Source organism: Pituophis catenifer, unplaced genomic scaffold (assembly GCF_029215685.1).
Source record: "Pituophis catenifer annectens isolate HBS135680 unplaced genomic scaffold, rPitCat1.0.hap2 SCAF_5, whole genome shotgun sequence".
NCBI classification, from domain to species: Eukaryota; Metazoa; Chordata; class Lepidosauria; order Squamata; family Colubridae; genus Pituophis; species Pituophis catenifer.
In genome coordinates this window covers 53,361,289-53,373,382 of record NW_027256885.1, presented here as the reverse complement: position 1 = coordinate 53,373,382, position 12,094 = coordinate 53,361,289, and positions in this window count along the sequence as shown.

The window sequence follows — 12,094 nt, the reverse complement described above, 5'->3', positions numbered from 1 at the left end:
CAGGCATGGCCACAGCACGGAAACGGCATTGGTCGCCCTAGTAAATGATCTCTGGCGGGCCAGGGATGGGGGTTGCTCCTCCATCCTGGTCCTTCTTGACCTCTCAGCGGCATTCGATACCATCGACCATGGTATCCTGCTGCAGCGGCTCAGGGGGATGGGGTTAGGAGGCACTGTTTTACAGTGGTTCTCCTCCTATCTCTCAGGCCGTCTGCAGTCTGTTTGGGCGGGGGGTCAGGGATCCTCCCAGAGGCCTCTCACTTGTGGGGTGCCTCAGGGATCGGTTCTCTCCCCTCTGCTCTTTAATATCTATATGAAACCGCTGGGTGAGATCATCCGTGGTTTTGGGGTGAGGTATCATCAATATGCTGATGATACCCAGCTTTACATCTCCACCCCTGACCACCCTAGGGATGCCCTTTCCGTGATGTCCCACTGCCTGGAAGCGGTGCGGGTTTGGATGGGGAGGAACAGGCTTAGACTCAACCCTTCCAAGACTGAGTGGCTGTGGATGCCGGCATCCCGGGATCTGGAGGTTCCATCCTTAATGATCGGAGGTGAAATCCTTGCTCCCTCCGACAGGGTCCGCAACTTGGGTGTCCTCCTGGATTCTCGGCTGTCAAACATATACATATTTGCCAATTAAACTGATCCGTTTGGGGGTACACTGGTATAATTTTAAATCGTTTTAATTGGGTTACTGATTTTAATTTGATATTGTATTGTGATTTGTATTGAAGTTGTCATTTTGTAAGCCGCCTTGAGTCCCTAGGGAGAAAGGCGGCATATAAATCGCAATAAATAAATAAAATAAATAAAATGTATTTTTATAATCTGCGCAAATGCAGACAGAACTGTCCGGCTTCACAGGGGTCACAATTGGAGTCTCCCATTTTGCGTGGTCGACAGGTTCCAGGATTCCTTGGCTGATGAGCTTCTCAAGTTGCTCTTCAACCTTTGCGTGCAAGGCAAACAGTACTCTTCGCGATTTCCTTTGGATTGGAGCAACCTGGGGGTCAAGGTTAAATGAGATGGATGTGCCTGTATATCTGCCCAGGTTTCCATCAAAGACGTCTGCAAAATTAGAGGTTAATGCCTCGATATCAGAGTCACTGATGGAGTTAATGGCAATGATTCCCAGACCCAAAGACGAAAACCAGTCCAATCCTAGGAGACTCAGTAGGGAGCCGTCCACTACAAGCAGTCACAGTGGGCCTGAAAAGTCCTTAAAAGATACTGTAAAAGTGCCGGTGCCGACAACAGGGATGCTGTTCCCCTGGTAGTCTTGGAGATGAATATGGTGGAAATCCAACTGTCTTTTTGAGATTTTAGGCACTAATCCCCTTAATGTACCCCAAAAGACGATGGTCATTGACGACCCTGTATCCACCTCCATACGGCATGGGGACCCCTCAATCAGGACGGTGACATGGACCTTCTTGCAGGAGGAGAGGCTAGTTTGACCGATGACTGTTTTTGCCTTACAGGAGCCTCTGGAGACGGTAAAACAGTCCTCTCCATAACTCTCTTGTCTTTTCTGCATTCTTTTAGGGCAATTTTCTGGGCTAGATTCAAAGACCAAGACCGAATCAACGAGAATGAAGCCATGATAAAGGTGATGAAGCAAGGAAATCGACCCATAAAAGACTTTGTATGGGACTTTAGACGGGTCGCAGGGAACCTTGGGCATTGGCTGGACAGAATACTTCTGCATTATTTTAAAGAAGCCATTGATCAAGAAGTCAGAATCGCCTGTGGAATCCGGAGGGTGCCAGAGCGACTGCAAGACTGGTATACCATGTCAATAGCTCTGGATAGAGAAGTTCACCCACACCACAACCCCTCAGCTGAGAGAGCCCCAAGGGGAACTTTGGCTAGACATTCTCCGACAAACCCTATGGAGACCCCTCCTGCTTGATCAACAGAGGTGATCAAATGCTACCATTGCAGACAAGTGGGTCATCGGGCTTCTGAGTGTCCGAGACCTGTGACAGTTCCACAACCACGCCCCACCACGGCGGCCCGAGGCAGAAGGGTTCCATGAAAGCCCCTGGATGCCAGCAGATTTGCCCGGCAGGCAGTTGAGACTTCCCCTCCCCCTGGAGAGAGCGAAGATACCTCGACCAAAGACCTGCCGCCTGGGCCAGCCAGCAGTAGCAGCAGCGAAGACGACCTGATGGTAAGTGGGCCCATCCACCCCTTTGCGGTCAAAGTCAAGCTGACAGTGCCAGAGACAGGGGTGCATGGAGAGGTAACAGCAATAATAGACACCGACTGCACTCGATGCTTAATTAGCTTCCCCATTGTTGAGCAGCTAGGCATAAAGACACACCTCTTAAGCTGCCTCATACACTTTCAGCAAGTAGACAGGACCTTAATAGGTGGCACCCCTGCTACATGGGTCACTGAGCTTGTCAGATTGGAACTGGGGATCCACACAGAACTCATTTGATTCGTAGTAGCCCCAAAAATGGCAGAGTCAATCATCCTGGGACTCGCCTGGCTAGACAAATGGGCCCCTACAATCAAATGGGAGGACGGTGTCGAGCCTCGGCTGGGACTCGCCATCACTGGGGATGCTGGGGAACCTGGGACCGACTGGAGCGCCCACCTGACCACATATGATGGCGGGGTCGGCTTCGTGCAGCAGCCTAGCAGCTGAGGCGACGCAGCCTGCTGAGAACTACCGGCGCTGTCCTGTGACGTCGTGGCTGCGACGTTGGGAAAGTCACGGCGCTCAACAGCTGATGTGGGGAGGGGGAATTTTGAAATTACAATGCCGGATGGTGGTTTAGAAGCCGGGGAGGAAATAAATAGCGCTGCACGGCGGTTGCGTGCAGCGCTGACTTAAACCCTGTGATCCGGCTCATTCTGTTCCTCTTGCTGTGTTGCTGCTAGACTTCGATTAAACTATTGTTGTTTGACATCGTTTCTGGTGATTATTTGACGGCCATGGACTGGATGACAGACGGAGCCGAGAGACGGCTACCAAAAAGTCATGATAGGGGTGGGCCCCTTGCCGCCCGTCCCACCTGAAGCAGGACCCACTGAGAGGAGCCCACAGGGCCCCCACCAATGAGAGGCAGCCATGACGACCATCGAGGTCCTACCTGGGACTCCCCAGGTCCTGAAGGAATACAGGGACCTGGCTGAACCATTCAGTGAGGAGGAATGCAACATCCTTCCGCCCCATCGCCACACTGACTGTGCGATTGAGATCAAGCCCAGGGCTAAACTCCCTAAACCAAAGATGTACTCAATGACCCCAAAAGAGATGGCTGAGCTGAGGAAGTACATCGATACAAACCTAGCCCGAGGGTTCATCCAACCTGCAAAATCCAGAGTAGCAGCCCCGGTGCTGTTTAAGGAAAAGAAAGATGGTGGGGATGAGGCTCTGTGTGGGTTTTCATGGATTAAATGCGGTATGCGTGGAAAACACCTACCCCCTACCCCTCATGAAAGACCTACTGAACTACCTTTTAAAAGGCAAAGTGTTTACCAAACTTGACTTGAGAGACGCCTACTACAGGGTGCGCATAAAGGAAGGGGATGAATGGAAGACTGCTTTCAACTGCTCATTAGGTAGTTCCAATTCAAAGTCATGCCCTTTGGTCTCCAAGGAGCCCTGCTGTATTCATGCAATTGATTAACGAGGTGCTGCATGAACATTTATACAAGGGGGTTCTAGTCTACTTGGACAACATTCTCATATTCAGTGAGACGTTAGAAGAACATGTGAAACTAGTCCAACAACTACTAAAGAAACTGTTAGCCACAAAACTTTATGCAAAGCTGTCCAAATGTGAGTTTCACAAAATGTCTCTGGACTACCTGGGCTACCGAGTGTTGAATGAAGGCATAGAAATGGATCCCGGGAAAGTGCGAGCCGTACTGGACTGGAAGCCCCCTTGCACCAGGAAACAGCTGCAAAGTTTCCTGGGGTTTGCTAACTTCTACCGGCAATTCATCCCAGCCTTTGCGGAAGTGGCTCTGCTGCTTACTGAACTGCTAAAGACAGGACCCTCCCTCACAAAGCTGCGGCCGACGCAGCCTCTAGCCTGAACGTTAAGCTGTCAAAAAGCGTTTGAAAGCTTGAAACAGCTGTTTGCAGAGGAACCCAACCTTCAGCACCCGGACCCAGATAGGCAGTTCATTGTCCAGGCTGACACCAGCAATGTGGCAGTGGCAGCAGTGCTCCTCCAGGAAGACCCCCAAGGACGGCTGCTGCCTTGCGCATATGTGTCCAAAAAACTCACGGACACCGAGCAGAGATGGGCCGTATGGGAGAAGGAAGCCTTTGCTGTTTGTTGGGCTCTTCTATCATGGCAGCACTTCCTAGAGTGAGCCAAGATCCCCTTTGAGGTATGGTCAGACCATAAAAACCACAAAGCCTTAAAGACCCCATGAAAGCTCTCCCCCAAACAGGTCCACTGGGCGCAGTACTTCAAGCGGTTTGATTTCAAGCTGAAATACATCCCAGGGGGGAAAGAACCTTCTTGCAGACGCCCTGTCAAGGAAACCCCAATATGACAGCCAGAGGGAGGAGGTCATCCACACCATCATCCCGGACACGCAGAGTGTGGCGCAAGTCACTACCCGGAGTCAGGCCAGCAGATGGACTGACCCCATCGATGGGAAGCTAACTGCCGACTTGAAGGCAGCACTAGCTACCGATCCGTGGCTAGACGACAATCAAGACACTTTGACTGTCGAAGCGTGAATCAGCTCCGTTCCCCCCCTGGGGAAACTGCAATTAATTAGAGGTGAATGAATCTTGTTTTCCATGGAGTATACTCTCAAAGAAAGAAAACCCGAAGTATATATTCTAAGAAACATTTTATTATAAAAGTACAAAACTAGCTAACTACATCTTACCGGCAGTTTTATCACACAGACGGACAAAGGAAAATCAGGAAGTTAGAAAAGAAAGAGTGTAGACATGCGCAGTAGTCCAATGTCTCACAAGACCAGTCTTATCTCAGCTACAAATAAGTTCCCTGGCCAGACTACTGTAAGTCTTAGAATGGGAGCTCAGCTGGCAAACAAATAACGCAGTGACATTGACAACCCATGATGGACTAGCTTGGAAAGGTTCAAAAATTTACGTCCCCAACAGCATGAGACTCCTGGTGCTCCAGCGTAGCCATGATTCTCGATTGGCTGGTCACTTTGGATTCCTAAAGAACCTTCATCTGATTAGACGGCAGTTTTGGTGGCCAAAGATGAAAGCTGATGTGGAGGACTATGTAAAAAGTTGTGCCACATGTGCCAGCAATAAGACAAGACCGGGGAAGCCTCCCGGTTTGCTTCAACAGGTAGCTGAGCTTCTGGAGGGAGTTCCTGAGGTCCATTGGGTCCTCTCAGGGGCTTAGCTCGGCTTTCCATCCAAGTACGAACGGAGCCACGGAATGCACTAATGCCATGGTGGAACAATACATCAGATGTTATGTAGATTACCAACAATATAATTGGGCTGACTTGCTTCCTTTCGCAGAAGTGGCTTACAATAATGTGGTGCATAGTAGTACAGGACTGATGCCTTTTCTTCAGATTATGAGCAGCATGGAATTTGTCCCTATGACAGAACTGCCAAGAGAACAGTCTTCTTCCATGACTCTGAATGAATGGATGTAGTCATTAAGGAAAGGCTGGGAGAATACCAAAAAGCCCTGTCTGAAGTGGCTGAAGCATACAAGAAGCAAGATGACAAACACTGATCTCTCCAACCCCCCTACCAAATACATACGTTTGAGTTTGTAAGAGTAAGAAGTTAGGACCGAAATATCTAGGTCCTTTCCCCATAGTGAGGGTGATTAACCCGGTGACTGTACAGTTAAATCTCCCCCGCATACTGGGAAAAATGCATCCTGTTTTCCATTGCAGCCTGTTAAAGCCTGCCATGGGATCTAAATTGAGACCTCAACCTGCTGCTCCCCCAAAGCTGATTGTGGTGCAGGGTGAGACTCATTATGAGGTGAAGAAGATTTTGGACTCTAGATTGCAGAGGGGACATTTGCAATATTTGGTTCATTGGAAGGGATAGCCCTTGTCTGAAGCCACATGGGTGAAAAGTTGGGATGTTCAGGCAGACACCTTAGTTAGGTAATTTCATGATAAATTCCCTGATAAGCCTAAGGGTCCTCTGGGGGGGGGGAGGTGGTTAATGTGCTAATTGTGTTAACTGTGACTTCAATCTTGTTCCAGGATGCGTTCCTTTCCTGAGAGGGGGGAAGCCTGTCAGTTTTGGAAGACAGTTTTCCTTTTTGCTTCCTAACTGACACATATTTTAGCCTGGGAAATTGGGAGGGGGGTTTTGTTGGAGCGGTAGAAAGTTAGTCATAACAACATTCCATATTCAAGGACACTTTCGCCTGCACCTGCTGGAGACTGCCTGGAGATTGTATCCAGTTGAATGTGGGGTGTGGGGCAGGGCTGTGAACTGTTAGCTGGGTATGGAAAACCTGGAAGCTTTCAGATTCGGGTTTTCCCAGATGTCCCAACATGCCATCTCTAATAAATTGGAACTTTGAGGAACCTCAGGCCTCGGAGTTTTATTTCGTTGGGGGTTTTCCTTGGAACCCTGACATCTTTATTTATTTCTGCCTGAAAGGCAACTTATAACTCTCTAGCTGACATAGTTCCTTTTATAGTGAACTAATCAGCCAACAACCAATCAGGAGAGAGTATTTCCCCACTCCAACAGATAACCAGGATAAAACCTTCATTAGCAATTATCTCCAATACATAACATTTGTTATTGATTTACATATTTACAACTGAAAAAAAGATTTAAATTAGATAAAAAGAATCATGGCTTTAACTTTGTTAAAACTATGGTAGTGTGGTAGTGATGAACATATTATTGCTGAAGTCTATAAAGTGTTATTGAAATTAAATCTGGAAAATGAATAACTAAAGCATTGTATGAATCAGTGGGCAAGAAATTTTGGCTATAATGTAATGTTTGAACAGTGGGAGAATATGTGGAATAAAGGTTTAAAGTTTACATTAAACTATAATTTAAAAGAAAATTTCTGTAAGATGATGTATCATTGGTATGATAAATTGTCAAGAATGTATAAAGGCACTTCCAACGAATGTTAGAAATGTAAATGTAAAGAAGGGACTTTTTATCATTTATGGTGGACGTGATAAAGCAAAGAAATATTGGAATAGGATTCATATCTTAATACAGAAAATTCTTAAAGTGAATATAGAAAGAAAACCAGACACTTTTCTTTTGGGTTTAATGGAAAAAGACTTGGGGGAAAAAAATTTGGATGTTATCTGATGTTATATATGTTGACGGCAGCAAGACTACTTTATGCACAGAAATGGAAGGACACTTCAATCCCCACAATGGATGAATGGCTGCAAAAATTGATGGAGTTAGCAGAGATGGCTAAATTGACTGTTTTGATTAAAGGAAAAAAACACAAATACCTTTATTTCTACTTGGAAACCGCTTCTGGACTTTGTACTTCAGGTGGAAAAAAATGAAACTTTGATTTTGGGTTTTACCGATTAGATAGATTTGTTGTTATAGAAATGGCTAGTTTATATTATTATGAAAAAGTAAAAAGTTGAGGGTAGATGTTAATGCCATATTTTACTGCACCAAAGGATACAGATACAGATTAACAAAGTTGGAAGGGACCTTGTAGGCAGTGGTGGGATTCAAATTGCTTAACGCATTGTAAGCCGCCCTGAGTCTCCGGAGAAGGGTGGCATATAAATCAAATTAAAAAAAAATAATAATAATTTAACAACTGGTTCTTCCTAATGACCGGATGGGTGGGTGTGGCTGGTGTGTGTGTGTCATGTGACTGAGTGGGCATGGCCAACTCTATGTCACTTGCGTGGGTGGTGCCTGTATGGGCCTGTATGGGTGGGGAGGGAATCCAGGGGTCTCCGTTTTTTGGGAAAACAAAGTTGTCAGCTAGGTTGGTCAGGAACCTATTCAATTTCTCACTTGGTGTGGAATTAATCTTCCAATTGATGTCAGGGTAATTGAAGTCGCCCATTACTATTGTAGTGTGTTTCCTGCATATATTTGTTAGTTGGTTGGCAAAAAGTACATCTATTTTTTCTGCTTGGGTGGGTGGCCTGTAGTATACACCTATGGCAATGTCATTCTTTTTTTCTTTTATATTGACCCATATGTATTCTAGGAGGTTTTTGTCTTTGGTTTCATGCAATTCTGTAGCAATGTAGTGGTCCTTTACATACAGTGCAACTCCACCTCCTCTTTTATGGGGTCTGGTTTTTTGAACAGTTTGTATCCTTCTATCAGTATGTTCCAGTCATGGGTTTCGTCCCACCAAGTTTTTGTAATTCCAACTATAGCATATCTACCTTCATGTATTAATAGCTCGCCCTGTTTGTTCCCCAGACTTTGTGCATTTGTATATAAGCACTTGAGGTCTTTATGTCTGATTCTGGGTATGCTTCCTATGTCTCCTATTTGATATTTGATTTTTGTCTTCCTTCCCATCCCTCCTACCTCATTATTTGACTTGTTTTCTAGGGGTTTTTGCTTGGAATTAGGTCCTTGGTCCTCTATCCTAAAGATTGGTCACCCTCCCCCCTCAATTTTAGTTTAAAGCCCTCCTGATAAGTTGAGCCAGTCATTTTCCAAAAACATTCTTTCCAGTCTTTGTGAGGTGCAATCCATCCCTTGCCAAAAGCCCAACTTGGAGGTAGTGCAGACCATGGTCCAGGAATCCAAAGTTTTTTTGGTGACAACAACCCTTTAGTCAGTGGTTCACTTCAAGAATCCTTTCTTCTCTTACTGGATGTTGACCTTTCGTTGGCAGTACAGATGAAAAAATTACTTGTGCACCTAACTCTTTAACTTTCTTGCCTAGCTGCTTGTAATCACTCAATATTGTTTTCAAGTCCTTTTTTGTGTCATTCGTCCCTACATGTAGTACTAGAAAAGGGTAGTAATATGTGGGCCTAATTATTTTGGTTAAGTTCTCAGCCACATCCTTGATTTTTGCTCCAGGGAGACAAGACAACATACCTCCCTAGATTGTATGTCTGGTCTGCAGATGGATGGTTTTGTTCTTTTGAGAATAGAATCTCCTATCACCAACACTTGTCTTCCTTTTTTGGGGGGTGCAGTCTGGGGTGCTTTTCTGTTTATCCCAGGTGAGTTTGTTGGTGTGACTTTTTTAGGGATATTTGATCATGTCCCTTTTCTAAGTGTTTGCATGTTTTCTTTGAGGGGGAGTTTGTAGGTCTGAGTATTTTCAACTAGGGGGAGCTGCTTCAGTTTGGGTTAGATTGGGCAGCAGGGGTTTGTTAGATGTGTATTGCTTCTTTCTTTATTGTGTTTCCTTTTATATGTGACATACCTCCATTTGTCTTCCTCCAAGTGTTTATCAGCAGGGTCAAATCCTTTTTTTTTTTTTTGAATTTTTTTAAAATTTTATTTCTTATACACATATTGTAAATGTACATTCTCTTATGCATAATTGATCATACATATACATATTTTTTCTAAAGAAAGCATAAAGATAAGGCATTTTGATTACATTTGGGGTTGCTCTTTTACCCTTTCTTTTCCCTCATTTTACAACAAACCTTCTTCTCCTTCTTCTTTCTTTCCCTTCCCTACCTCCTCTCCTCTCCTCTCCTACTTTCTTCCTTCCTCCTCTCCTTCCTCTTCCCTACTTCCCCTTCCTTTCCCCCACTCCTCCCCTTTTCCCCCTCTCTAGCCTTCTCTCCTACTCTTTCCCCCTATCCTTTCTTCCTCCCCTTTCTTCCATTACTCTCTCTCCCTCTCCTCTTCTATCTTACCCTCTACTCCTCTCTCCTTTCTTTCTCCTTTGTTGTCCAATATTTCACCTATTTGGTATCCGAGCATCCCCAATTTTCTATTAATATATACTTTCTTTTCAATTTCTTTTCAATTTTACCCAGTCTATCGCTTCTATCATCATAATTGTGAGGGATCTCACGAAGAATGATGGTTCGTTGAGGGCACTTCCAAGAAAAGGTCAGCACACAAGGATGCAATCAAATTAAGTCTTTATTTAGAAGTAAAAGTGGAGTAAAATAAGGTCCCAGGCATGGAGGCATCCATGCCTGGATTGAGCCCATGGGTCAGTCCCATAGGAGACTAGAACAAGAGCAGGCAAAAGGGAAAGGGTAAAAAGGGGCAAAAAAAAAGGGGAGAGCAGCCCCTGTGCAGGGGTTCTTATAGGGGCCCCTGGCCCCTCCCTTACAAGGTGTGTGAGGGGGTCGGAGGGCCATTAACTTTCCCCAATGGGGCTGCAGGGGCCGGAGCCCCTTGACCCACCAGTGGGATCAAAGGTGCCTCTTTGCCCCCATCTGGTGGCCTTTGAAGAGACTGCCATGGCTGGCACAAAACACCTAACAATTCCCCTTCTTGCCAGCCAATGACAGGTGACGGTGAATATGTCTGAGAGGGCGAGCAGGTGTCCTGCCACCTCTCCTGTTCTTTAATGGGCAGCTCTTGGATTGCAGAGAAAGTCTTTGGGGTGACCACGACGCTGTTGACGGATGCGACGTGCCCAATGTCAATTCTCTTAGGTGGGATCCCCTTGTTGGACCGCTTTGACCTTCTGACCTCCTGCCACTCACCACCCTTTTCCTCTGCGGGTTCCTCGCCAACTTGCTGTTCACCACCGGGATGTGGAGGCCCTCGGTCCCAGGCGTTGGGCATCATGGGCCTCTGGAGCGTCGCTGGAGGCGAAGAGTCAGGTGAAGATGGTGTGTCTTCCCCCTCAGGACTGGATGGCTCATCCTCCTCATCTGGACCAGGTAGGCTGACCTCTTCGTCCTGTTCCTCGCTCTCGTCGGTGGCAGGGTCTGTGGTTGTCTCAGGCGGTGTCATGGTTGGTGCAGCTTTGTAATGTATGGACCCAGATCATTTGAGTGGATCTGGGTCCAATTGGAGTCCTCTTCGAAGGAGGCAGATTGGGAGGTCACAATCCTGCCCCCTTCTCCCAGGAATCGGTAGGCCTTGGAGCCAGGGGCATAGCCCAAGAACCTCAGTCTCTGGGAGACGGATCTCCCCTTCTTTCGCAGCTGCTTGGGGATGTGCACCCAAGTGTAGGAGCCAAACACACGCAAGTGTCCCAAATTTGGCTTCCTAACATGGACCAGAAAATATGGGGTCTGGTTCACAACGCTGCTCCAGGTGCAGTTCAGGGTGTAGTTGGTGTAGTGTACCGCCTCCGCCCAGTATGATTCCGCAACCCCAGCATCCGCAATCAGGCTGTGCACCATGGTCTGCAGAATGCCGTTGCGTTTTTCTACAATGCCGTTCTGCGCAGGTGTAAAAGGCGCTGTATGAAAATGGTGTATGCCCTTGTGCCTTATCCAGTCCTGGAATTTTCGGGACATGAACTGAGCCCCACGGTCGCTCTGCAGCTGCACGATCTTTGTCTTGTACTGAGTTTCCACATAGTTGTACAATGATTTTATGGCATCAAAGGCTTCAGACTTTTCTGTGAGGGTATACACATGGCCATACCTCGAGAAATCATCGACGGCAGTGAGGAAATACTGCCTTTTTCCTAGGGACGGTGTAAATGGCCCAACCAAATCAACATGTATTAATTGATATGGGTATTGAGTTTTACGCAGTGACACCTTAGGTATTGGGGCGGCCTTCCTCTTTGCCCTCTTACAGATGGCACAGTCCAGAAACACCTCACAATCCTGGAGATGAATCCCCTCAGTGAATTCCCCCATCTTTTTAACCACTGGGAAGCTCGCATGGCCTAACCTCCGATGTAAGAGGTGGGCACATTTAGTATGCAGCGGCTTTCCCACTGACACCCCCTTGGCTCTGGTTGCCTTGGGCAGTGCTGGCACCTTAGGCCCTTCTTTGGGCTTACCTGCCTTAGGTGCCTGCTGAAGCTCGGGTTTCTTGCCCGCATTGGCCTTGGAGGGCCGTGGTACTGGTTGAGGCGACGTGGGCACAACTGCCTCAGTCTTGTGCATCTTTGACAGCCTGGGAGCTGGCTGTGGAGCCTTTCTCTCTCTCTGTGTGCAGGCCCCTTCTGGGGTGGCACCCTGTGAGCTGTCTCCTGTGGCTGGGTACTCGGGGGAGAAATAT